General features: G+C 34.0%; 1 long non-coding RNA gene across 1 annotated transcript in view; it reads right to left on the bottom strand.

Moving 5' to 3' along the window:
- The window catches only part of LOC128112193 (uncharacterized), a 168,260-nt gene extending 145,189 nt beyond the window's left edge, over nt 1-23,071 (bottom strand). Inside the window, exons 1-2 of the long non-coding RNA XR_008218904.1 lie at nt 22,959-23,071; nt 1,170-1,244 (exon numbers count right to left, since the gene is read on the bottom strand). This is a non-coding gene — a long non-coding RNA (uncharacterized LOC128112193). The remainder of the gene's footprint in view (nt 1-1,169; nt 1,245-22,958) is intronic.
- Nucleotides 23,072-24,108: the final 1,037 nt, after the last annotated feature.

Raw genomic sequence — 24,108 nt, 5'->3', positions numbered from 1 at the left:
GCTCATTCTTCATTTGAAGCTTACATTATATAATTTTTTAGATAGGAAATTATTTCAGCATGACAAAACATGTTTTCCTTTGTACTTTTTCTTGATCCTGAATCTTTTTTTTTTTTAATAAAGAAAATAAATAGGGGACCATGGGGCAAAAGGCACTAGAGATAGTACAACAAACATTAGATTTATTCAAAATATCTCCCATTCATTTTTTTTTTCCTGTGGGGATTGCTTTACATTCTGGTGGCACCTGAAGTTTGCAAATGAAGGAAAAATGGTGTTTACTGAAAATGCATACTGTATTAAATGTAAAGCACTATGCAGACCTTAACCCTTTCACTGCAGTGAAACTGAAGGAGAATAAATAGAAAACTATGTAAAGTTTGATTCCAACCAGCTAAATTTTTATAAGTCAGTCCTTAAAGATCACTATCATCTATCCATCAAATCAATGATCTGCAGAAGTTAATGATTCGCTTGTTTTTTTTTTTTTCTTTCCTTTTTCTTCTTCTAGCCAACTATTTTTGTCTCAAAATTCTTATAGAAACAATTATTTTGGTCTCTCAAGCAACTTTCTTCTTCCTTATAAGCCTCTGCTTTTGGCAATTGAAAAATGGATGACTCATCATTAAATAACACCAGATCATGATGTGACCATTAATGAATTCTCAGCTTCTTCTACAAATGCTGATTAAGCATTTGGAAAGCTTTAGTATGACCTTAGCAATATTGTAATATCCTCTTAATCAATATTTATATTAAAAAAAATAATTCAGAAGAATACTGTTTGATTCTTTTTAAAAAGGTGATAATAAATTTGTTTTTTTAAACAGAATACCTTTTATTAATTTTGACAATATCAACTCCATAATGCAAACAATTCACCCAACCCCACCTAACAACCTCCTTTCAAAACACATCTTCTCTTGTTGTTTATAATCCACTAAGTCTAATTAGTGCTGCAGTTTGGATAGTTGATTGACCTTATTGACTTAATCTTGTGTAGATAATCACAGCTAATGTGAATTCATGAGTACAGTGGTCATGTGAACTCCCAAGGATAAAATTTCACAGCACTCCTCCCCAGTCTCTAGCTATTACATTCTTCTACCCTTCATCCTTAATACTCCCTGAGCTTTAGAGGTGGGGATTGATATGGATGTTCTACTTACGGTGAAGTGGGTATGAAGGTGAGGAGGTTCTGAGAGAAAGGGGGTGCGCAGAAACAAACATGATCAAAATATATTCTGTGAAAAAGGAAATGAAGGAAAAATAAGTATTACACTTTGCTAAAAAATGTAGCTACAGTTTTCCTGCCTGGCCCACAGTCAGGACAAATCTCTCTCACCTGCCAGTCCCACAGCCTCTCAGACCCAACCAACTAAACACAGAGACTTATATTGCTTACAAACTGTATGGCCGTGGCAGGCTTCTTGCTAACTGTTCTTACAGCTTAAATTAATCCATTTCCATTAATCTATACCTTGCCACATGGCTCGTGGCTTACCGGCATCTTCACATGCTGTTTCTCATCATGGTGGCTGGCAGTGTCTCTCTGACTCAGCCTTCCACTTCCCAGCTTTATTGTCCTCCTTGTCCCGCCTACACTTCCTGCCTAGCCAATGGTCAATCAGTATTTTATTTATTGACTAATTAGCAACACATTTGCTATACAGAACATCCCACAGCAAAATAAAGACTTATTTTCCTCATGTTGACAAGATAAGTTAATCTCTGCACAAAATTGAGATTAGCACTAAAGACATAACCATAAGTGTACAAAAATGGTTTTATAGCTTAAGATAATTTAAAAAAGCAAACACAAACCAACACTTGATTCCTCTTGGGAACCTGTTCCTACAGAGACATGGGCTTTTGACCAGGTTCACAGTGCAAGAACCGAATTCCTTCCTATAGTGTGTGCTGCAAATCGAATGGAAGAGCAGTTGGATACCGCCCAGACTGTTTTGCCATCACTGCACCAGTGAGTACATCTTGTCAGGATGTCAGTATTGTGGCGTACTAGGTTGGTTTCAGATGCAGGATCAACGCTCTTTCTTCCCCTAGCCACATTCTACCTTCTGGCACTGTGATGCCAGGAAGCAGGGAAGTAGTATTTTGTCAGTTCCAGCATTATTTTTTTATGTCCTGCATCCAGAGTTTGTCATGTCTTTAGGAATAGAGTCTTACCATCTAGTTCTAGTGTGTATCCAAGAAGAAGGGAAATTGAATTTTTCCTCACAGCTGAATAAAGTTCAGTTGTGTATTGGTGCAATATCATCATCGTCTATTCATCAGTTTGTGGACATGCAGGGTGATTCTATTTCCTAGCTGTTATGAACAGAACAGCAATAACCAAGGGAGCTCAAGTCCCTCTGTGGAAGGATATAAGTCATTTGGATATATGTCCACAAGAAGCCTAACTGGATAATATGGTATGTCTATTTTTGGTTTTGAAAAATTTCCACTCCAACTTCCATAGTGGTTGGCATACCACTAGCAAAAGAGGATAAACCTTTCTTTCACCCTATAACTTCCTCCTCATTTGTTGTATTTTGTTTTCTTGATGGTACTTTTTCTGACATGGCTGAGATGGAATATTAAAATAGTTAAAGTTTATATTTCCCTGATAGTTAGTGATGTTGAACACTTTTTCCAAAGTTCTTTAAACATTTGTATTTCTTCTTTGGAAACCCCCCTGTCCAGTTCCATGGCTATTTTATAATTGGGTATATTTTTCTTGGTGTTCATCCTTTTGTATCCTTTTTGTGTTCTAGATACTGATCCACTGTCAGATTTATAACTGGTAAAGGTTTTATCCTCTTCAGTATGGTGTTTCTTCATTTGATTCACAGTTTTTTTACTGCACAACATATTTGGGATTACAGGAAATGTATTTTGTTGATTATTGACTTTAATTCTTAAGTGACTGGAGAATTATTCAGACAGTTCTTACCTATGTTGTTTTTACCTTGAAATGTGATCCATACTTTTTTTTTCCAGAAATTTTAGAGTGTCAGGTCTATGTTGAGCTACTTCATTCACTGGAATTTTTATTGGAATTTCACTGACTCATTAGATTACTGTCAACACTGGTTATTTCAAATCAGGAGGTGGAATTATTCCATATGTGATGTCTTCATCAATTTTTTTCAGTTTGTTAAAGTTTTCCTTAACAAGTTATATCCATGTTTAGATTTATTCCCTGGGGGTCTTTCAGTGTATTTCTCTGGGTTGCTTTACTCTTACCTATGGCCTGCCTCATTAGTGGATTTATTTTTTCTCTTCAATTTGTAAGATTCCTTCAATTAATTTCTATATTGATTTGTTAGTGTTCTGAACTTTTTGTCTGTTTTTAGCATGTAAAATTCTTATTTTTTACTTCAATTATCACAAACAACTTTGTTGGGTATAGTGTTCTGGGTTGTCAGTTATTATTTAAAACTTGAAATACACTATTCTAGCTCTTTCTGGCTATTCAAATTTTAGTTGAGCAATATGATATTATTTTGATGGGCTTATGTGACCTGGTGTTTATGTACTTAATATGCTTCCTTTTTATTGAGCATTTTAGTTATAATTTCTGGCTGTGTTACTTTGGTGTCCTCAATCTCTCTGGTATCTGAGTTGGCATCTCTTTTCCTAAGTCTTGAAAATTCTGTTAGAAATCTTTTTTATATATTTTGTATGCCATTAAAAGAAGATTCTCCTTCCCCTATGTTTTTGATCCTTGAAGCTAGTCTTTTCAGAAAATCATCCTTATCATAGAATCCCCCTTGGTAACTTATTACCTTATCTTTGATACTATTGGATATGTACCAGTTCCTCTACATTGTCTTCAGGATCAGACAGTCTGTGCTTTCATGGTCCATTTTATTTTACCTACTTTTTTATGTAATCCATTGAAGAATGAATTTTCTACAATATTTCTCATCTATTTATTCATTCTTTCGTACCATGCATTACCTTCATTATTTCCTTCAGCTATTTGTGTCTTTTCAGAGACATATTATCATTATTGTGAATTCTCTTTCAGGGATTTTAATCCTGTTAATTCTTATTAGATAAATATTATTCTAAAGAATAAAAAAATAATAGTTTTGTTGGGTTTTATTTTGTTGTTATTGTTTTGAAACAGTCTTATACTGGAGCGCACTGGTTAGCTTGGAATTCAGGGAAATGATAACCTATGTGCTTAGATTAAATATATACCACCACAACTGACATACAAAAATTGCTAACAGTTTCTTCAGTATATATAAAAGATTAATATTTCATATTAATGATATGCTATGCAATATACTATTCATATAATTTATATACAAAATATTAATACTAAAGACATGTATCCCCAAACATTCATGATAAAACTTTCAAAATCCTTTCTTCTAGCTTTTTGAGATGTACAAAAATTTGTTATTTAAAACTAGTATTCAATGCAAGCCTATCAAAGTTTCTTAATTTTATGTAACTTTAACAAACTTGCTTTATCTAAACCTATATCAATCATCCCTAATTTTCCCAGGTTTTTGTAATAACTGTTGTCATGTAAACTTCTGCAAGATCTCCTGATTGTTTTTAGTTCTATAATATCATGAAGTGTGTATATTCCTGTTGTTTGTTCATTGTATTTGACAGAAAAATCATCAGTTCTATCTCATTGTTGAAAACAGTAGGATTTCATTTACAGTGGGGCAGTGTTCAATTTTGCATGTGTACCTGTGATGACATTTTGTTTGTGTTCTAACAAACAAAGCTTACTTGAAGATCAGAGGGTGGCACTAGGCATTGGTTAACCATAGAGGTCTGGAGGTCTGTACCAGCAGGAGACAGGAAGTGATATGATTGAATGGAGAGAGGAATATAAGGTGGGCAAAGACGAGCTCAGCCCTTTTGTGTCTGAGGAGTCCGGGAGGTAAGAGGAGACAGTGACTGCTGTGCTTCTCTTATCTTTCAGCTTTCACCCTCAGTATCTGACTCCAGGTTTTGATTTATCAAGACTAATTAGGGTGGTGCATAATCTAGCATCCCACTTTTGGGGCATGAATTAACAAAAAAGTTCATTGCCTGTGGCTTTGCAGCCACCAGCACATGACAGAGCTGCATGCAGGGGCTGCCATAAGAGTTACAGCCCTAGGTTTTTCTTTCTTTTTACTCCAAGCCTTTGAGTGAGTTTGGAGCCTCTCTGCAGCAAACTCGACAGGAGCTTGGGCTTCAATCACTGCTGGAGTTAGCTGCTTTTGCTCATTGCCCCTTGCAGACAACTGGCCCCTTGGCTTCCTCTCTCCCAGTGGGTTATGGGCTTTCCCTGGACCCCCTCCTTGGGCCATTGCTGCACTCAGGCTTTTCCTGTTCTACACAGCAGCAGTCTGCTTCACCCTTCACCATCATCTTCACTGTCATTGTCAGCAGATTTGGTGAGACAACTGAAGATTCTTAAAGGAGGAATTAGTTTAAAAAAAAAAGAGTTATTTCCCCATGTTAAAAAAAATGGGAAACACTATTATGATGGAGAGAATTAGGTCTCTGTATGATCACACAGGCATGGTTTAAAAATGGAACAATTAAATGAAGGGATAATCAACTTAACTGGGATTGACATAATGTTAATTATCATTTTGATAATCTTTATCATTAGTTTGATAATTCTTGTTATATCTCTAAAAAATTTGGTTAATGTGAGTACCAAGATACAGGCCTTAGAAAAACTTATTAAAATGCACCATAGAGATTCAGATGCAGACAGAGGAATTTAAAGGAGAACCAGTCTCACCATTACATTATAAAATTAAGCAGGAAAAGCCTAAGGTTTTCAAACAACCAAACTTAATTTATCCAGTCACCTCACAGAAAGTGCCAAATGACAGATATCCCCAAAGCTGTGTAAGAGCTGACTGGATTCCTGTAGAAATGTTAGATTTAAGGAGATTTAAGGACCTGATAGTCTCAGATGATTTGCATTTGCCTTTTGTGAAGCAGAAGTTAAATTCATGCTCAACTAGTAACTTAATTGTCCCACAAGACTGGAAAGACTTGGCTACAGCAATATTGGAGCCTGGTCCTCAGTTACAGTGGAGGACCTGGTAGAAAGATTAGGCAAGGATCATTGAACAACAAAGCAAGGCCAGAGGTATTAAAATCTCACAAGATCAGCTTCTTAGAGGGGGCAGTTATGCTGATGTACAAAGACAGTCTCTATATGATGACAACACATTAGCTTTATGCCATGTAGCAGGTTTGAATGCTTGGGACAGAATTGAAGAAGTCAGAAAAGAGAACTGAGCCATTTACTAAAGTTATACAGGGTCCAAAAGAAACCTTCCCTGTTTTTGTTTTTGTTTTGTTTTGTTTTTATGAAGATTGACTTCAGCAGTAAATAGAATGAAACCAAATTCAGAAGCTAGACAAACAATAATTGAATCATTGGCTTTTGAAAATGCTAATTCAGAGTGCAAAAGGGTAATTAGTCCATTAAAAGCAAGGTCAGCACCCATAAAGGAAGGGATCTTAGTGATAGTCACTATTGAATCTCATAACCATGCTGATGCCTGGATAAGAGAGGTGATTTCCAGAGGACTTAAGAAAAATCAAAATGTCAGGTCTTTTAATTGTTGCAAAGAAGGTCACCTAAAAAGGGATTGTAGACAGCACATTCTTAGAAATAACTTTTTTTTTTTTTTTCAGGAATTATCCAAACAAAAGGCTCCTTCCTCCTGGAGTATGCAGAATGTGTTGCAAAGATTGATATTGGACCAATGAATATGGTTCAACAAGGAACAAACAGGGTATCCCTTCGACATCAGGAAATGCCTGTAGAGGCCTCTCTCAAGCCCCCATGTCAGATCTGATTTAGTCATTCCCTGTCACCATGGAGGAAACTCCTTCCCAGAGCAACTTAGAGCATATTGTAAAAAACCATAGTGCTCTGGATGGTAGAACAACTTTAAAATGTAAAACAAAAATTTCAGGAGAAGCCACAAATCAAAATTGATAAAGATTAATTATGAACAAGAAAGACCTCTTGATTAGAAGAGGTGATAGCTCATCAACCAGTGTAACCATTCAATCTAAACTAACTTATAATACTAAGAAATATTTTTCATTTGATGAAAAGTAACTTGTCAAAAGGGAAACTCAGCAAAATTAAGTTGGTTAGGGAGTGTTTTGTTTTTGTTTTTCTAGGAAAATAAAAGCATCCATCTTGAGGAATTTTTTTTTTTTTGGTTTTTCGAGACAGGGTTTCTCTGTGTAGCTTTGCGCCTCTCCTGGAACTCACTTGGTAGCCCAGACTGGCCTCGAACTCACAGAGATCCGCCTGGCTCTGCCTCCTGAGTGCTGGGATTAAAGGCGTGCGCCACCACCGCCCGGCCCATCTTGAGGAATTTAAAGACGTTTGGATAAATAAGCATTCAAAGATGAAGGGAGAATTACCTGGAAAAAATTACCAAGAAAGGGAATAATCTGACCTAATCCAACCTCTGAAGACTCCAAAAGGTGATAACTATTCCACCTGGACTTTGGTAACGCTGCTAAGATGTCAAGCACCACGTAAAGATGAGCTTTGGGCTACAAACTGCTCAGAATAATTTCAAGGTGGTTGGCTGAGATGGTTAAGCCTCACAGACTATTCTAGACCCGATTTGAGACAAGCCCTGCACTTTCCCATTACACAGAGACTGGATAACAAATGGTATAGATAGCTCTCCCAGGACTTGACAATTGTCTCAAATTTTTTTCAGGATCTCCTAAAGATGCTGTAACTCCTAAACAGCCAGAAATAATTCTAAGAACACAACACCCACATTTTGAAGAGGTGGAGTGGTTGGTTTTTAGTCATTCAGTGGGCTTATGGATATTTGTCACCATTTGGGGGTGTGTTTACAAGTTTTTATCAGTAATGGTCAGGAAAAAAGCTGAGCAAATGAGATTAGATTCAGGGATCTTATTCTAAAAAGAAAAAAGGGGGATATAAAAAATAGGACAAAAGGTAGATTATTGAATCTACTTTATAAAAGCAACTACTAATTTTAAATATTTAACATTGGTTTAAATTTTTGTATATTGATGCAAATTTTTTGTTATACTGTTTTATGTTATAGAAATGACAGGATACAAAGATAGATTATCAAATGTACTTTTAAACCACAAAAGCAACTACTGGGTTTAAATATTTTATATCGATATAAATTTTTATATGTTTATAAAAATTTAAGGCTATTTTGGTTAGAACATACTGTACATACATTTCTACTTGTATACACTCTTGTTCAAGATATTGTACCTATATAGCTCATTTAACAATGTAATGTAATTGGACTGTTGGGCATTTTGATGTCTAATTTAAGTTCTTTATATATTCTGGATATCAGTCCTCTGTCAGATGTGGCATTGGTGAAGACCTTTTCCCATTCTGTAGGCTGTCGCTTTGCCTTGTTGACCATATCCTTTGCTCTACAAAAGCTTCTCAGTTTCAAGAGGTTCCATTGATTGATTGTTTCTCTCAGTGTCTATGCTACTGGTGTTATATTTAGAAAGTGACCTCCTATGCCGAGAAAGACACAGGGATCGCCCAATGACAAAGAAATGGAGGAGAACTACATGAACAACATGGACGTTGAGTGGGGGTAATGAAGGGCAAGGGTCAAGGGAAAGAGAGCTTAGGGGAGTGAGAGATCCCAGCTGGATCAAGAACAGAGAGGGAGAACAAGGAATAAAAGACCATGATAAATGAAGACCACATGAGAATATGAAGAAGCAAAGTGCTAGAGAGGTCCCCAGAAATCCACAAAGATACCCCCACAATAGACTACTGGCAATGGTCGAGAGAAAGCCTGAACTGACCTATTCTGGTGATAGGATGGCCAAACACCCTAATTGTCATGCTAGAAACCCCCTCCAATGATTGAGGGAACCGGATGCAGAGATCCATGGCCAGGCCCCAGGTGGAGCTCCAGGAGGCCAATTGGTGAGAAAGAGGAGGGTTTGTATGAGCGAGAATTGTTGAGACCAAGGTTGGATAAAGCACAGGGACAAATAGCCAAATGAATGGAAACACATGAACTATGAATCAGTAGCTGAGGAGTCCCCAACTGGATCAGGCCCTCTGGATAAGTGAGACAGTTGATTAGCTTGATCTGTTTGGGAGGCCTCCAGGCAGTGGGATCAGGTCCTGTCCTCAGTGCATGAGCTGTCTGTTTGGAACCTGGGGCTTATGCAGGGATACTTGGCTCAGCCTGGGAGGAGGGGACTGGACCTGCCTAGACTAAATCTACCAGGTTGAACTCAATGGAGGAGATGGGAATGGGGGATGGGCTGGAGAGAAGGGGGGGGCAGGCATGGGGAGAACAAGGGAATCTGTGGCTGATATGTAAAATTAAATTAAATTATAAAAAAAAAATGTAATGTAAATTTCTAGTCTTTGAAAGTTATTATAAACTATTTAAGACAATAAAGAAATGCAAGCTAGTAGTCAGTCACCTGTTACAATAAATCTTGTAGTCATGTTAGGTATGTTTTCAGGTCAAACAGATAGATTTTAAATAGACAGGTGGTCTTCAAACACTTCAGAGATCTACAGAATATGACATTTAAGATGTTTGAATAACATAAGTTTTTTGTTGTTGTTGTTGGTGGTGGTGTTTTGTTTTTTGTTTTTTTTTTTTTTCTTTTTTTGTGATGAGATATGTCTGCTCCTGGCTGCACCAATCTATTTAGAAAAGATGATGACCTTTGAAGAAACTCCATATGGAATTTATTTCCTTTGTGGCAAAAGTTAGCCAATGGGTAAGAAAGTGACCTTGCCTTGACTGCTGACAGTATGCTATCCAAATTGGACAAGCAGGACAGAAAAGGAAGTTAGTGCTATACCTTGCCAAGACAAGGTGGGACAGTCCTTGGAAAATTCTGTTTCACAGATAAGTCTGTCAGGTATATACAGATCTTTTGGCCCTGGAGGTCAAAAAATGGATGCCCCAATATTACAGAGGAATCTTGAGTGACTATCCAGGCAGTCAGCAGTTTCTGTCATTCTCACATGTTTTGGAAGTCGCTTCCTTTGCACTTCCTGCTTACTCAGTTATCATTATTTCTTTCTTGGATCTCTGATGGAGTTGAAGACTAGATAGGATAGTTATAGTTTTCTTTGTCAACAGATTCCAGAAAAGAAACTCACAAAAAAATGTGTAAAGTGTATAAGGTTGAGAGACATAAAAAGATAGTTTTGGATTGGTAATGCAAGTTAGGATAGAAAGTAAATTAGATACAACACTTTGGACTCACCAAGACAGAATACATAATGGAGTATTTTCTCTGAATTTGTCAAATGTTAATGGACTAGACATTGTTAATGTAATTATTGCCCATATATATATTTGCATAATGTTATTGTACTCATTGTATGTAGCTTTTCTTATATTAGTTATCACCATTTTTATTTTAGGCAAAAAGTGGGAAATGTGATGTTTTGTTTGTGCTCTAACAAATAAAGCTTGCTTAAAGATCAGACAGTGGAGCTAGCCATTAGTTAACCATAGAGGTCTGGAGGACTGTACAGATAGAATACAGGAAATGGTATGGCTGGGTGGAGAGAGAAACATAAGGTGGGCACTGACAGAAAAAAAAAAAAACAGGGAAATTAGAAAACATCCACAAAATCCACAAATTCTGCGGAAAGCATTCAGTAATTAAATTTATTCAAACTCTTAAACAAACAAAAGCATAAAAGTTGATGGCCTGCAACACATTATTTAAAGTAAATGGGAGCTTTAAAGTAGGAAAAATACTAGTAAAAAGGAGATTACTTAAAAGCTACTACATTTAAAAGCCATTCAGGAGAACTCAAGTGAAATTCACTTGTTGGCATCAGTGATATACATCAGAAATTATTTTGGCACTACAGACATAATATTATTATTGTACAAAGGAAGGTATGTTTAAAAAGATATTCCTCTCTACATAATTTAAGGGAGATAAGATTAATAAAGTTTAATTAATATATAAAAATATTGAATACTATGTTGAGCAGCCATGTAATGAAAATGTTAAAGAGCACAGCTCTTTCCACGGGGATAACTGGTCTTATTCTGACCCACTCAAGATAAGAGCCATCTCTATGATTCTCAATTATGGTACTTGACAACAGCACACTGGTGTTTGTCTGTTGGTCATAGAAGGAAATAAATAAGTTGATGAGCAGTTTTGTGATTTTTATATATTATAAAATCAGTTTCAATCATGTTATATTCAAGGGTCTTACAATTTCTAAGTATTTAAAAAATAATTCTCTCACTCAGATGTTTCATGTCTGTTAATATATTACTCTACAAATTTACTTCAGTGAGAACATTGACAAAGAGTTCAATGCCTATGTGGACACTAATAATTTAATAAATCCTGCCTGTTTACTGAGTTCAATGCATAAAATGTATTACAATGAATGAAATAAATACTTGAAGAAGCAATTTATCCTTTTGAAGATTTCTCCATAATGGAAAACCAACTTCTTAGTTCTTAAGTAAGATATGAGCCAGTAACAATGAATCAAAAGAAAACGACATGAAAGAAGGCATGAAAAACGAAATTAGAAGAGAGCTAAGCAAAAGAGACTAAGAAAATACCATGAGGGAGGAGATAAAATAAGAAACAAAATAAGAAACAAACATGAAACTTTGTAATGGAATATTGCAACTTGAAAGGAGAGGGGATTGAAATACAAGTCCCCCAAACATTTCAAATTGTGAATATCTATCTATCTATCTATCTATCTATCTATCTATCTATCTATCTATCTATATATCCATGCATAGTCTTTATTTAACATAATTTTACTGTTCAACAAACACAACATAGATAAACTCTCACTACTTTTTCCTGACTGAACAATAAATAAGCACTCATATTTGGCTTTGGGAGGTCTAGGATTTTATTAAACAAATTAAAAAGTATTGTTCTATATCATCATAGAGGAACATGTCTGCTTTCAGAGACATTACTGACTTGGCTTTCCATGCTTCATTTCTTTCAGAAGTTGATGATAAAAAGGATGAAATCTTGATATATTTTTGTATATTCAGTCACATTCTTGTCTTGTTTTATACTGCCCAACACATCACTCTAAAACTTGGGGAAATATTCCTTCAGCCAATTAAACCCACACATGTTTCTTAAAATCAGCCTCACCCATACTGCAGTGTGATGTTCAACTTTAATTGTACAAAGCACTCAGAAGCTTTGTGCACTTTCTCGCCCGAAGAGTCATATTTTAATGCACAAATGAATATATTCATTGTCTTTCATGCTTGCATCCTGTATTCACTTTCCTTATTGTTTTCCAATCCCACGTCTCTTCCTGATGTTTTACTCTAATTGTGAATAGAATTCTCATTTTCGGTAAATTAATCAAGCTAAAATAAATTAAGGTACCCTAGAGTGCTTTAAATCTACAAAAGTAATTAATCATTGGGTACTTTAGTTTCCATTTCTTAATTAATTATTGAATTTGACCTCTTACCCACAAACCGAAACCCAGAAACTTCTCTTGTCACATAGTTCCATTTTGTTTACCAGTCAGAGCATTGTGTTCAAAGAATGCTGGGGATAAATTCCACGGCAGTGCACTTGCTGAGTGTGTACGACACTGGTTTCTAAACGAGACAACATCTAGAGATCCAGAAAAATAAGTTTTCTAAAGCCTAAATCATATGCATATCTAGAAGTCATATAGGATTTTTAAGATATTCCTTGAATAAAATTATTTGCTTTATCGGTTCATTAAACCGATGTTAGGTATATAAAGAAGTATCAAAGGCACTGATCAGAGAGAGCCATTTGTAGACTGTGGTACTGAGGGAAAATTTTACATTTACCATGATAATTTCTATTATCATTCAAGGTACATTTAGCCTTTACAGGTTGACTTTTTTCTTCCCTGCAATCTTCTCCACCTTTGTTTGTTTCATAGAAATGGTTCTAGAAGCTGACCTGTATTTCAGTACAAATAAAATACCCAAAGGGTTCTTATACAAGGCACAAGAGTAAAGATATGAATTAAGTACATAAATGGGCACCATATAGTTGGGATAAAAGTTTGAGAATAGGATGCACTTTTAAAGACACTTTCTCCTCATAATGGAAATATAACTATGCTTCCTTCTATATTATCATAGCACTGTGATCCTTTGTTTTAAAAATATAATAATCATTACTTCTTGGGCTTTGTTCTATGTCACTTACCCGTGTAGTTGTCAACAGTCTTATCATGTTAAACCTTAAAGACATAAAATAAAATATACAAATACAATAACAATGATTACTGTATTTCTACAATTCAGAATCTTTTTACAAACCATTTCTTTTCATTAAAACATGGAGGCAAAATTACATTTATCCACCATGCTTGGTTGTATCCTTGAACAGATGAATTTCTGCCTCTGCAATGCTAGGATTAAAGGTGTAGGTACCACTATTTTCTAGCCTTTGTATCTAGTGGCTGTTCTGTCTCTGACCCCAGATAAGTTTATTAGGGTGCACAATATTTTGGGGAACACAATACCACCACACTAGAGTCAAAAATAAAAAATAAATAAATAAAATGACAAGAAAATACTGTTTAAGTTCTTTAATTAAGAAGTACTTCCTAATCTTAATATATTTGAAGGCATTTAGTCTCTATAAATTGTCACAGTGTGTTTTTAAAATCTATGGACTGAATCATTAATGAAATGATATAGCACCTCTCCAAACTTTCCCATGAGCACCACCATTACTGCTTGCTCTAAGCAGAAAAACCTTCAGTTGCAGTGGTAAACTTGGTCACTTCCCAATCGAGGATTACTGGGTGGCTGAAGAAAGGTCATCTAAAAGTATCACATTTCAGGACATCCCACCGTAAAAGGATTCTTTTCAATATATAAGTAGATAATGGACAGCAAAAAAAGATTTTATTATTCTATCCCTTGACTCAGTAGACTGATTGATTTTAAATAGTCAGAGGATACAAAAACAACCGTTTTTATGGGGATTTCTTAACATTGAAAAGAGATATTTGATCTCTATATTTACCTGCCTATTATCTATGAAAAAACATATATATATATATATATATATATATATATATATATATATATATATGGATTTAGGAAAACAATAATCAAACACTCTAACTCTCTTACTAGGGTAAGAAAGAGATGTAGATATACACATTCCAATTTCATATATTCTGTTTAAAAATGACATTTGACAGTTTTCTTGTTTACTTTTGAGCTTGTAATTGAATTGCATTTCTCCCTTCCCTTTCCTCCCTCCTGAACCTCCTATATACATTTCAAATTCATGATCTGTCTCTGTCTCTGTTTCTCTGTATCTACCTCTCTTTATTTTCCCCCCTCCCTTTCTTCCTCCCTCCCATCTCTCTTCACTGCCTCCATCCTTTACATCAAAGTGTTAACATATAAGCAATGGGGAAGAATAGAGAAAATGATAGGTCCATATCTGTTCAGTTCTAGATTATTTGTGAGTCAGAGATAGTGTTGATACTATCCATGCATACTAAACATGGAAATGAATAGCATTTGCATGAGTTTACACATCCCTTCAACTGTTGTAGTAAGAACATATGTATACAGTAGCTATGTGTTTGGATTGTGTCAATTGGCTGGTTCTGTTTGACAGATGAATATCTCACATTACAGTGTCTTGAGAGTGACTGATATCCTTCCAAAAGGCCCTAATTGCTAGTGTTACTATATATGGAGAAATGATCTTTTGTATGCAAGTTTGGTGAATTCCTGAGGAGAGGACCGTATTGTGATTTTATATGATCCCATGAAAAGGGAAAGATATCTGTCTCTCTTTCACTGTTCCAGCCTTGTGTCTGCCTCTCCAGCTTTTAAGGATGTAAGTAGATATCAGCTGCCACCAAACCCAATTGGCAGCCTTCATCAAGACCCTACTGTGCTTGTACCTTGATAAATTGCTGTTAAGTACGCTTCTGTTTGTGGAGAACTGGAATTCACTGTATAAAGCTAAATGGTGAGATACATGCCAAAAGTTTAAAGTTTTATTGTTTTTTAATTTGAATATTATTAAGTAGCCAATAAAAAGCATAATGGCTATATTAGAGAAACTGATGGCTGTTAATACCTCAAAGAGAATGTTTACCTGACACTTGAGTAAGATTTCCCTTTTATATTATGTCCATCAAATTGTATGCCTGTCCTTAAAAAATAATTTATTTTTGAGGGATGTGAATATTCCAGAAAGCTTTCTTACTGATAGGTTCATATTTAGCAATTAGTACCCTGAATTCTCATGGTTAGGTCGCTCACTAGTAAAATTTAACAATGAGACTTCTGACAGAGTTTCTATTATCTATCTGCTTTTCCTATGTCTATGAGTTCAGTGTCTTGAAGGTAATGTTCAACAAGAATGTCTGTGAGAAAGAAATCAGGTGTAGCTCAATTGGTTGTCTCTTTGCCCTCATTACATTTGTTGAATTTAAGTCAACTCAAGAACATACTTGAAATGAACTTAGGTCTATTTGGCAATAGGTTACTTTTCAATTCATTTTTCTTTTTTTCTGAGACAGGGTTTCTCTGTGTAGCCTCAACTGTGCTGGAACTCACTCTGTAGAACAGGCTGGCCTCAAACTCACAGAGATCTGCTTGCCTCTTCCTCGCAAATGCTGGAATTAAAGGCATGCACAACTGCTGCCTGGCTTTCCATTCTTTATAAGGACTTTTCCCTATTTCAACATGTTTGTCCTTCAAAACATCATTGTTATTGTTTTAATTGCCCATAGCTGTGATTTTCTTGGTATTTATTGTAGCTATCACAGGAGATTTTGGTCACATTCAGTGGCATACAGTTAGTTGTATATACGTCAAGCTTACTTGAATCATATGCTCTTGAGATGCTTTGGTTAGCATGATGTGTTCTTTATGATGTCTTCATGCATAAATTTTAAAAGTATATTTACCTTTCTAACTGACTGATTTAAAAATACATTCGAATTGGAAATCTAGATATATTAAAATGTGAATTGGATATGGATATGGATAATAATTGGTATAAAATCTGCCATTGAATAAAAATGAAACACTACCCAAGGGCTTTCATGTTGTACTGTATCTTACTACTTCCAAATGTTGTTAGGTGCTATTATTTGCTCTAATGCGTGTCTTCTCAGGTCTCACAACAAAGAAACAAATGTATGTACTTCAAGTAGGCAGTCTAATCATTGTATATAAAGAAGATGTTATTTTATATAACATCAGTAAGATATTTTCCTTTTGTTCTATACCTCTTATATAGATTAATTTTAGTCATATAATCTTCATGAAATTGCTATGAGAAGAACTTATTGAAATTGTTTTTATAAGACCATTCTATGACTTGTTTTTCTCTTTGTCAAAAGAATTTTCATAAATTCGTTATTACTTCCTACAGTAAGAGTGATCAAAATTTCATGGTGATCATTTCATACTTATGTGTGAATGGATTTTTTATCTATATTTTACTTCTTTGACACTTTCATGTCCTGAATGACATCATATACCATATTTAATATTTCAACTTATTTCCTATCATTATAAAAGCTGCAACTATTGAGATCGAAAATGGCCAATGATTTTAAAAGGGCAGAAGAGAAGAAAAAAACACTCCAAAACTATAGTAGAGACTTCTAACGATTTTGTTTAGGTTATCACCCAGAAGAAAACAATTTAAATAATGACTTTTGTTACTTAGCTGAAGACCTAGGAAAAGTTGTCTTGGTTATTAGATTGCAAGGTGAGAAGCAAGTATATTATATATTACTTAAAGAGTCTTCATATATGTTAAATTAATATAAAAATTACATGTGTCTTATACACATATATAAATATGTGATACATAAAGTTAATATAAAGGGCTGGAGAGATGGCTCAGTGGTTAAGAGCACCGACTGCTCTTCCAGAGGTCCTGAGTTCAATTCCCAGCAACCACATGGTGGCTCACAACCATCTGTAATGAGATCTGGTGCCCTCTTCTGGCCTAAAGGGACACATGCTGTATACGTAATAAATAAATAAATCTTTAAAAAAAAATAAAAAAATAAAATACTTTCCTTTAAAAAAAAAAGTTAATATAAAATAGTAATTGTAGAAAGGAAGGTCTAGACACATCTTGGAATATCCTCATCTTGCTTTTTTTTAAATTAAATTTCATTGTTTGAACTTGTTTATATTATAGGATTATTTTGATATACATGATTTTACTTTCTGTTAATGACCAAATATAGAGATATTTTCCATCAAAAACAACAAAGTGTAATCAGTATAAGTGACAGGAATTTTGGCATCAATTCTTTCCTTTCATTCAATGATATACCCAAGCAATACAGGAAGGAGGACTGTCTCCTAAAAAGTCAGAAAATTTATGTTTAGCTTTCACTGACAAAATGGATTCTGAGACAAAATTTGACAATAGAAAACAACTACTTTTAGGAGGGAGACAGTAAAAATTTTACAATAAAGAATTTGTCATATCTCTTTAAATGGATGATGAAATTGCTAGTGTGACTTGGATAAAGACTAAGAGTTTGTGTTATATGAGATGTCATAGGAAAAATAAGAGCTAGTGGTATGTGGTCTGTGTGACATCATAGGATCATGGAAGAAAGAACAATACAGGCAGGAGGTTGTATTGTGTGTTTTTTTTTTTTTTAATGTTTTTGTCTTGCTGGTTATGTTAAATTTTGTCTGAGTAATTATTCAGCAGAAAATATAGCTTGGAAGTATTTTCCAGGATTGCAGGATGATGACATAGAGACTCACCTAAGAATCATTGTTACTGACAAGAAAAACATTTTAGTGAGATTAAAATAGAATTCACCAATTCTCTTATTTTAATGTGCATGAGTTGATGCTGCACCTTATTTTGTAAATAAAATTCAAGTGTAATAACTTCTAAAATCATTGTAGAATATATGCAATACGTCCACCATTCACTTTTATACTACCTAGACAATATAAATTTATAACAATGGTATTATTTACTTGGATCATTCTTATGTGTCTCAATTTGCATTTTAAAAAAGCATGTTAGACTATTATTAGGCAAAATTCAATAGTCAGTCATCTCCTTCAAATTTTTCCTTTGTCATTCTCTAAGAAACGGCTGACATTTTACAAACAATATGAGCAACACTATACTTCATAGAAAATAGAACACTATTTAAAGTTCTAAGTTCATAAATATTGTGGCTGATATTTTATAGACAAAATAAAACATTAGTAAACAATGTTAATATTTGATCCCTTGTGTTTATAACTTGAAACAAAGGTATGTCCTTATAAGGCTCAACATTTATTTAGCACTTATTGATTCAGTGGATAAATACCATAATGAATACCTGTGTTTTAAAAGCATCTCTTTAAATATATATACATATACATATATATATATATATATATATATATTTACTTGTAACATATTATATCATTTTCTCCTCCTCTATCTTCCCTCCATACATTTCTAAACACCCTTCCTTGGTTTTTTTTCAAGGTCACAGCCACATTTTTTTCTTTAATAATTGTTTCTTTATTTGTTGTTTCTTTAGTAACTGCCAAATAATTACTGTATATACATTCACATATTCATCAACACAAACTTCTTAGTCTGTAAAATATTTCTTGTATTTATGCTTTCATGGCAGATCATTTTTGTTGCATAACCAATTGAGGCACTCTTAAAAACATACTGGCTCTTATGGCTAGAGGCAATTTTAATCCTTATTCCTCATTAAGGAAACTTCTCGTTGCAACAGAGACCATTACAACAACCCAAACCAATCAAAATGCAGAGTTTTGGAGATCAGGCTCAACTGAAATACCTCAGACTCAAGGGTCATTTAGGAAAGGAGTTACAAGGACTGGAAGAGCAAGAGTGGCAGGGATTTTTTGTGTGAGATGGGGACTCTTAGACATGTCAAAAGCTATACATAAGAACTTTCATGAACATGGCTGCCTAAACTTGAGCTGGACAAGGACGACACCATTAGACATGTTAACTGTCATAGACGGGGAGAATGCTCAAGAGGCCCCAACTTTAAACAAAGAACTATAGCCAACTATGGAATACTGAGAGCGAGAGTAATAATCGTCCCTAGAGAATGTCTCTACTGTTAAAAATTATTTTCCAGAGAAAACGATACAAGAGAATGAGATTTACATTAAATATCTATTAGAGATTATTTGTATATACTTGGTTTCTTTCAAAATACTACTTTATGAATATTTTTAAACATTATTATTTGTGATGAAATAATATATTTAATATTTATATAATATATTTTTATATATTAATAAATAATATATTTATATATAAGATAAGCACTAATATTAGTGATTTTACTTTTCCTAACTTAAATAAGAATGGTGAAGTTACAATTTACATGATTCTTAGTTTTGCATATGGAATGAGATAGTATAAGTAAGCTACCATCTGCTCCATTTGCAATTTTATAAAAATAAGGTATAAAGCATATCTCACTTCTGAATCACATTTAAGACATTTGCAAGAAATGCCTCAATGTTTTACAAAGATTAAAAATGTAGAAAGAAACAATGAACAAGGATGAACATTAGGCTGAAAAATTTGTTATTTACCATTTCCACTGTAGTAATAAATTAAAATTTCTTTATTAAATTATATAAATAAAATCAAAATTAAGATGTTAAACAATATATATATATATATATATATATATATATATATGCATCTAAGAATATTTCTGAGAATCATCCTAAACTACAAAGTAAATGCTATTATTTTTTATTTAGGCATTTTATAATAAAATTCATGTTAATATTTGTTAAGAAAATAAAAACTAACAAAAAAGTACTTGATTAAAAGACAGGGCAACATTGTGAATACCCAGCAAATTCTTTACCTGATTTTCCCAACCTAAAACCTGTGAACATTTTTCTGAGAACTCTTAGAAAGGATGTAATCTAAAAAGCCATTAAGTTGCAGTACAAAAGTAAAGAAGTCAGAGGACAAGCATTGAATATACATCATGTACACACACACACACACACACACACACACACACACACACACACACACACACACATTCACACATACGCACACACACACACACATTCACACATACACACACACATTCACACATACACACACACATACACACACACATTCACACATACACACACACATTCACACATACACACACATACACACACATACACACACACACATTCACACATGCACATACTCACACACACACACACACATGCACTTACATACATACACATACACACACACACATACACACAGACCCATACACACATACACACACATATACACACACAAACATACACACACACACACACACACACACACACACTAAAATAACAAAATGACAGGAGTTTCCATAGGCCTTGGACAATTCTAACACCTCTTTCGTACATACAGACATGTACCACAACTTGCCTGAGGATGTCAGAGGTCAACTTCTGGACCTCATTTAATTCCGTCCACTTTGTGGTTTCTAGTCTTTCTGCTTCCTGGCACACTTCTTAATACACTCAGTCATCGTGCTATACCAGATGTTCAAATTGGAGTGCAAATATTTTATTTTCATTTTTCCTTCTCCACTTTAGCATTCATATTTAAATATGCATAACTCAGAAATGGCATTGAAGTATGCCAACACCTCAACTAGATTTCCAGGACTCTGACACATATAGGAACCTTCTGAGCACCCTCAAGCACAGAGCACCATGAGCCCCCATAACCCCCCACTTAGAGTGTGCCTAATAGTTCATTTGAATTGTTATATTTAATTTAAATAAAAATACAAGGAAACAAATGAACATTGTTTACTCTCAAATCTTTCAAGTATAAATATATTTCATTCCTTGCTGTTTTATTCCATTTTTCTTTTATTGAAAAAGGATTTTTCATACACTATGTTCTGATTATGTTTCCTTTCCACCAACTTCCCCCAAATCCTCCCCAACTCCTCTCCCATCCAAATCCACACTTTTATGTCTCTTAGAAAATGAAAAGGCACATAGAAAATAGTAATAAAATAAGATAGGGTCAAACAAAACCAGATAAACCCAGATAAGATAAAAAAAAAAAAAGAAGAAAAAGAGACAAAGTAAAAGTGAAATTTTTAACCTCCAAGTTTTGTGCTCCAATATTGTTAACCATACTACGTAGAGTTTCATTCTTACAAATTTTCCTACTCCAATGCATTTTAGTATTCTCTCAGAATTAGAATATGAAATCATTTTTCATTAATGAGAACCATGTTAATTTATTTATTTATCCAATTATTTTTCTCTTATATTTGAGATTATAATATAATTACAACATTAGTTCCTTACATTTCCTACCTCCAAAACCTCCCATAATTGATTGAAACTAAGATTTTGGGACTTAGAAATTGAGAATATGAATTGAAATTAAAATAATTTATGCCAAATGGTCAGCCTTGAAAACATTCATAGAAGCAATATTACAAGAATTGAACAAGTTATATTTAAAATATATTATACAAATACATATAATATGTATGTAATGCAAAGAAATATGATAATTGCAGAAATCACACAGACCCACATATGTATATAATCTAGATAGTGCATCTCAAATTTTCCCATGTTTTTTACAAGATTTAACACAAAAGTTTCTAAACCTAAAAAAAAACATTTATACACAGAAAGTAAGAAACAATTATATATGCATGTATCATATTTTAAGTTCATTTTGTTCCTTAGAATAATTGTTAACTCAATAAAGTGATGCTCACAACTATGGCTCCTGGTCACATTTAAATTTGACCATTTCTGACACATTACCACATTGTAATATTTAGATATAGTGTCATATATAGACTATAACAATTAGTTCTTTTTTCATGGTATGCATTAAAATGCCCTACTGCCCCTTGATTTTTACAATCAATAAACATGATTAATATGTCTGAAAGTGACACTCTGTTCTAAAATAACACTAAAAGTCCTAGCTTAATTTGAGTGTATATTACTAAATTACCAGGTTGAGAGTATTCTACAAGTGATGATTAAGGTTCCTATCCTGTGAATATAACATATAAGTACATTTGAGGAAAGAAGGGACATTTTTCTAATTACTATCAGCACACAACAAACAGCTAACACTCATGTCATTTTTAGGAGTGACATACTTTAGAGGTTAGAATTGAAAATTATCAGAAAACTAGCCACGGAAGCTCTCATTTATTTGCTTTTAACTTAAAAACATGTCTCTTAAAAATAATACATTTCCAAATACTTATTTTAATATTAAGGGACCTTACAGCTTTTATAGTTCAGATTAATTAACTTTAATGGATTTCTCCAAATTTTTAATCATTTTGACCAATGTATATGTTCTGTTAATCAAGAAAAAATATTCTGTTTATACTATTTTTAGTCTTAAAAAATTTATTTTTATAATATGCAGTTATCATTACGTGCCTAGGGTAAATTCTTATGAGTAAAGACGCTTTTGAAGCACAGTTTTTGAATACCCTTGTGGCTGGAGTTACAGTTGTGTGCTGCCCAACATGAGTATTTTGAATTGTGTTTGGAATCAAAGTATATACTCTTCATAGTAGAGCTATCTACTTCTATTCAGCCACTTCTGGTCTTATTTTTATGTGATAAATTTCAGTAACAAAGCATTCTTGAGATTCCTCGGAAATCATCCAAGCAGTAGTTAAAATCTTAATTTAAAAGCACCTAAATTATGAGAATAGCATAATAGTGACATTATCTTATTTAAATTAGAAATTCTCTATGATCTTAAGAAAAAATAATTTAACTGTGTGAATAAATTGGTATTGTCTTAATCATATGCTTTGCATTTAGTTATGCACTAGAATGTGTCAGGCATTCACCAACTCGATATTTGTCACTCTTATTACTGCTTCTTACCTGTGGGATGACTCATTCCTCACGGGCTTGAGGGCCAGAGGGCCCATACAAGTAAAAAAGATACTTGGTGAGAGCCAGCCTGGGTCTGCCTGATTGTCTTAGCAACAGCAGCTGAAACATGATCTGGAGATGACCTAGACCAATGAGAGACAGCTATGTCACACCAGCTGATGCATATTCATTAAACCTCCCCCCAGGGTGGGGTGGAGGGTATATAAGGCTCTCCTCTTCCTGAATAAACTGAGCTTGTTGTTTCGACATTCTCCCAGGAGTCTGTGTGGTTTGACTCCTTGCCTACTTGGCCTTCGTCCCCAAAGGGAAGAACAACAAGGACACTGCTACACTTACTAAATACCAAATAGAAGAGACTTAAGGAAATAATGGAACAAACAAGAAAAGTCAGAAAACATTCCTTGAGTGTCTATCACAGAAAAGAGCTTCGAAGCACATAATTATGTGGAATATGAGAAAGGTTTTTGAGTTTTTATTTATTGTCCACTTTCTGGTTTATAGTGTATACAAACCTGTTCCATCATATTTCAGTGAGGATGTCTGTTATGCTAAAGGACTCTGTGAAAGCCCTGAGTTAGTTGTCGAAGCAACAAATGAGCAAAAAAATTCAAAACATTAAAGGGCGAGTGTAAACAATAAATTTATAAACTTGGAGACTGCTTAAACTCTGTTGCACAAAAAGATAACAGAATGATAAAATGAAAGTTTCAAAATAAAGATGACTTGTGGTGTTCTCTTTTCATTTGTAAAGATTTGTTCTTCTAGTATGAAGAGTCCAGGTTTTTTCCATTAGGCAATGCTTAAATCAATATTTTTTTGACATGGGAACATAAACCTAAGAGTTGGCCTTTATACATTCTTGGAGATACTCTATGCAGTAAAAATTAAAATCATAATTCCAAGTGTCTTATGGCAACTATGATAACAGAGAGAATAAAAAACATGCTTCAAAGTTAGTTCTCACCTCTTTTGCTATTGTCTGGGCAGGGTTTATTTCTCCACTATCCATATCAATAGGCAAATTGAGACTATCTTAGTGGGATGATATAAGTCTATCATTAAATTGTAGCTCTTCTTGCAAAATATGTTGAGAAAATGTTCATCTATGAGGATAATTTTTATGCTGAGATATTGTCAG

This window comes from Peromyscus californicus, unplaced genomic scaffold, assembly GCF_007827085.1.
Source record: "Peromyscus californicus insignis strain IS unplaced genomic scaffold, ASM782708v3 Scaffold_16__1_contigs__length_79575227, whole genome shotgun sequence".
Taxonomy (NCBI): domain Eukaryota; kingdom Metazoa; phylum Chordata; class Mammalia; order Rodentia; family Cricetidae; genus Peromyscus; species Peromyscus californicus.
Note: the sequence above shows the minus strand (reverse complement) of the source record. Positions and strands in the feature narration are given on the sequence as shown.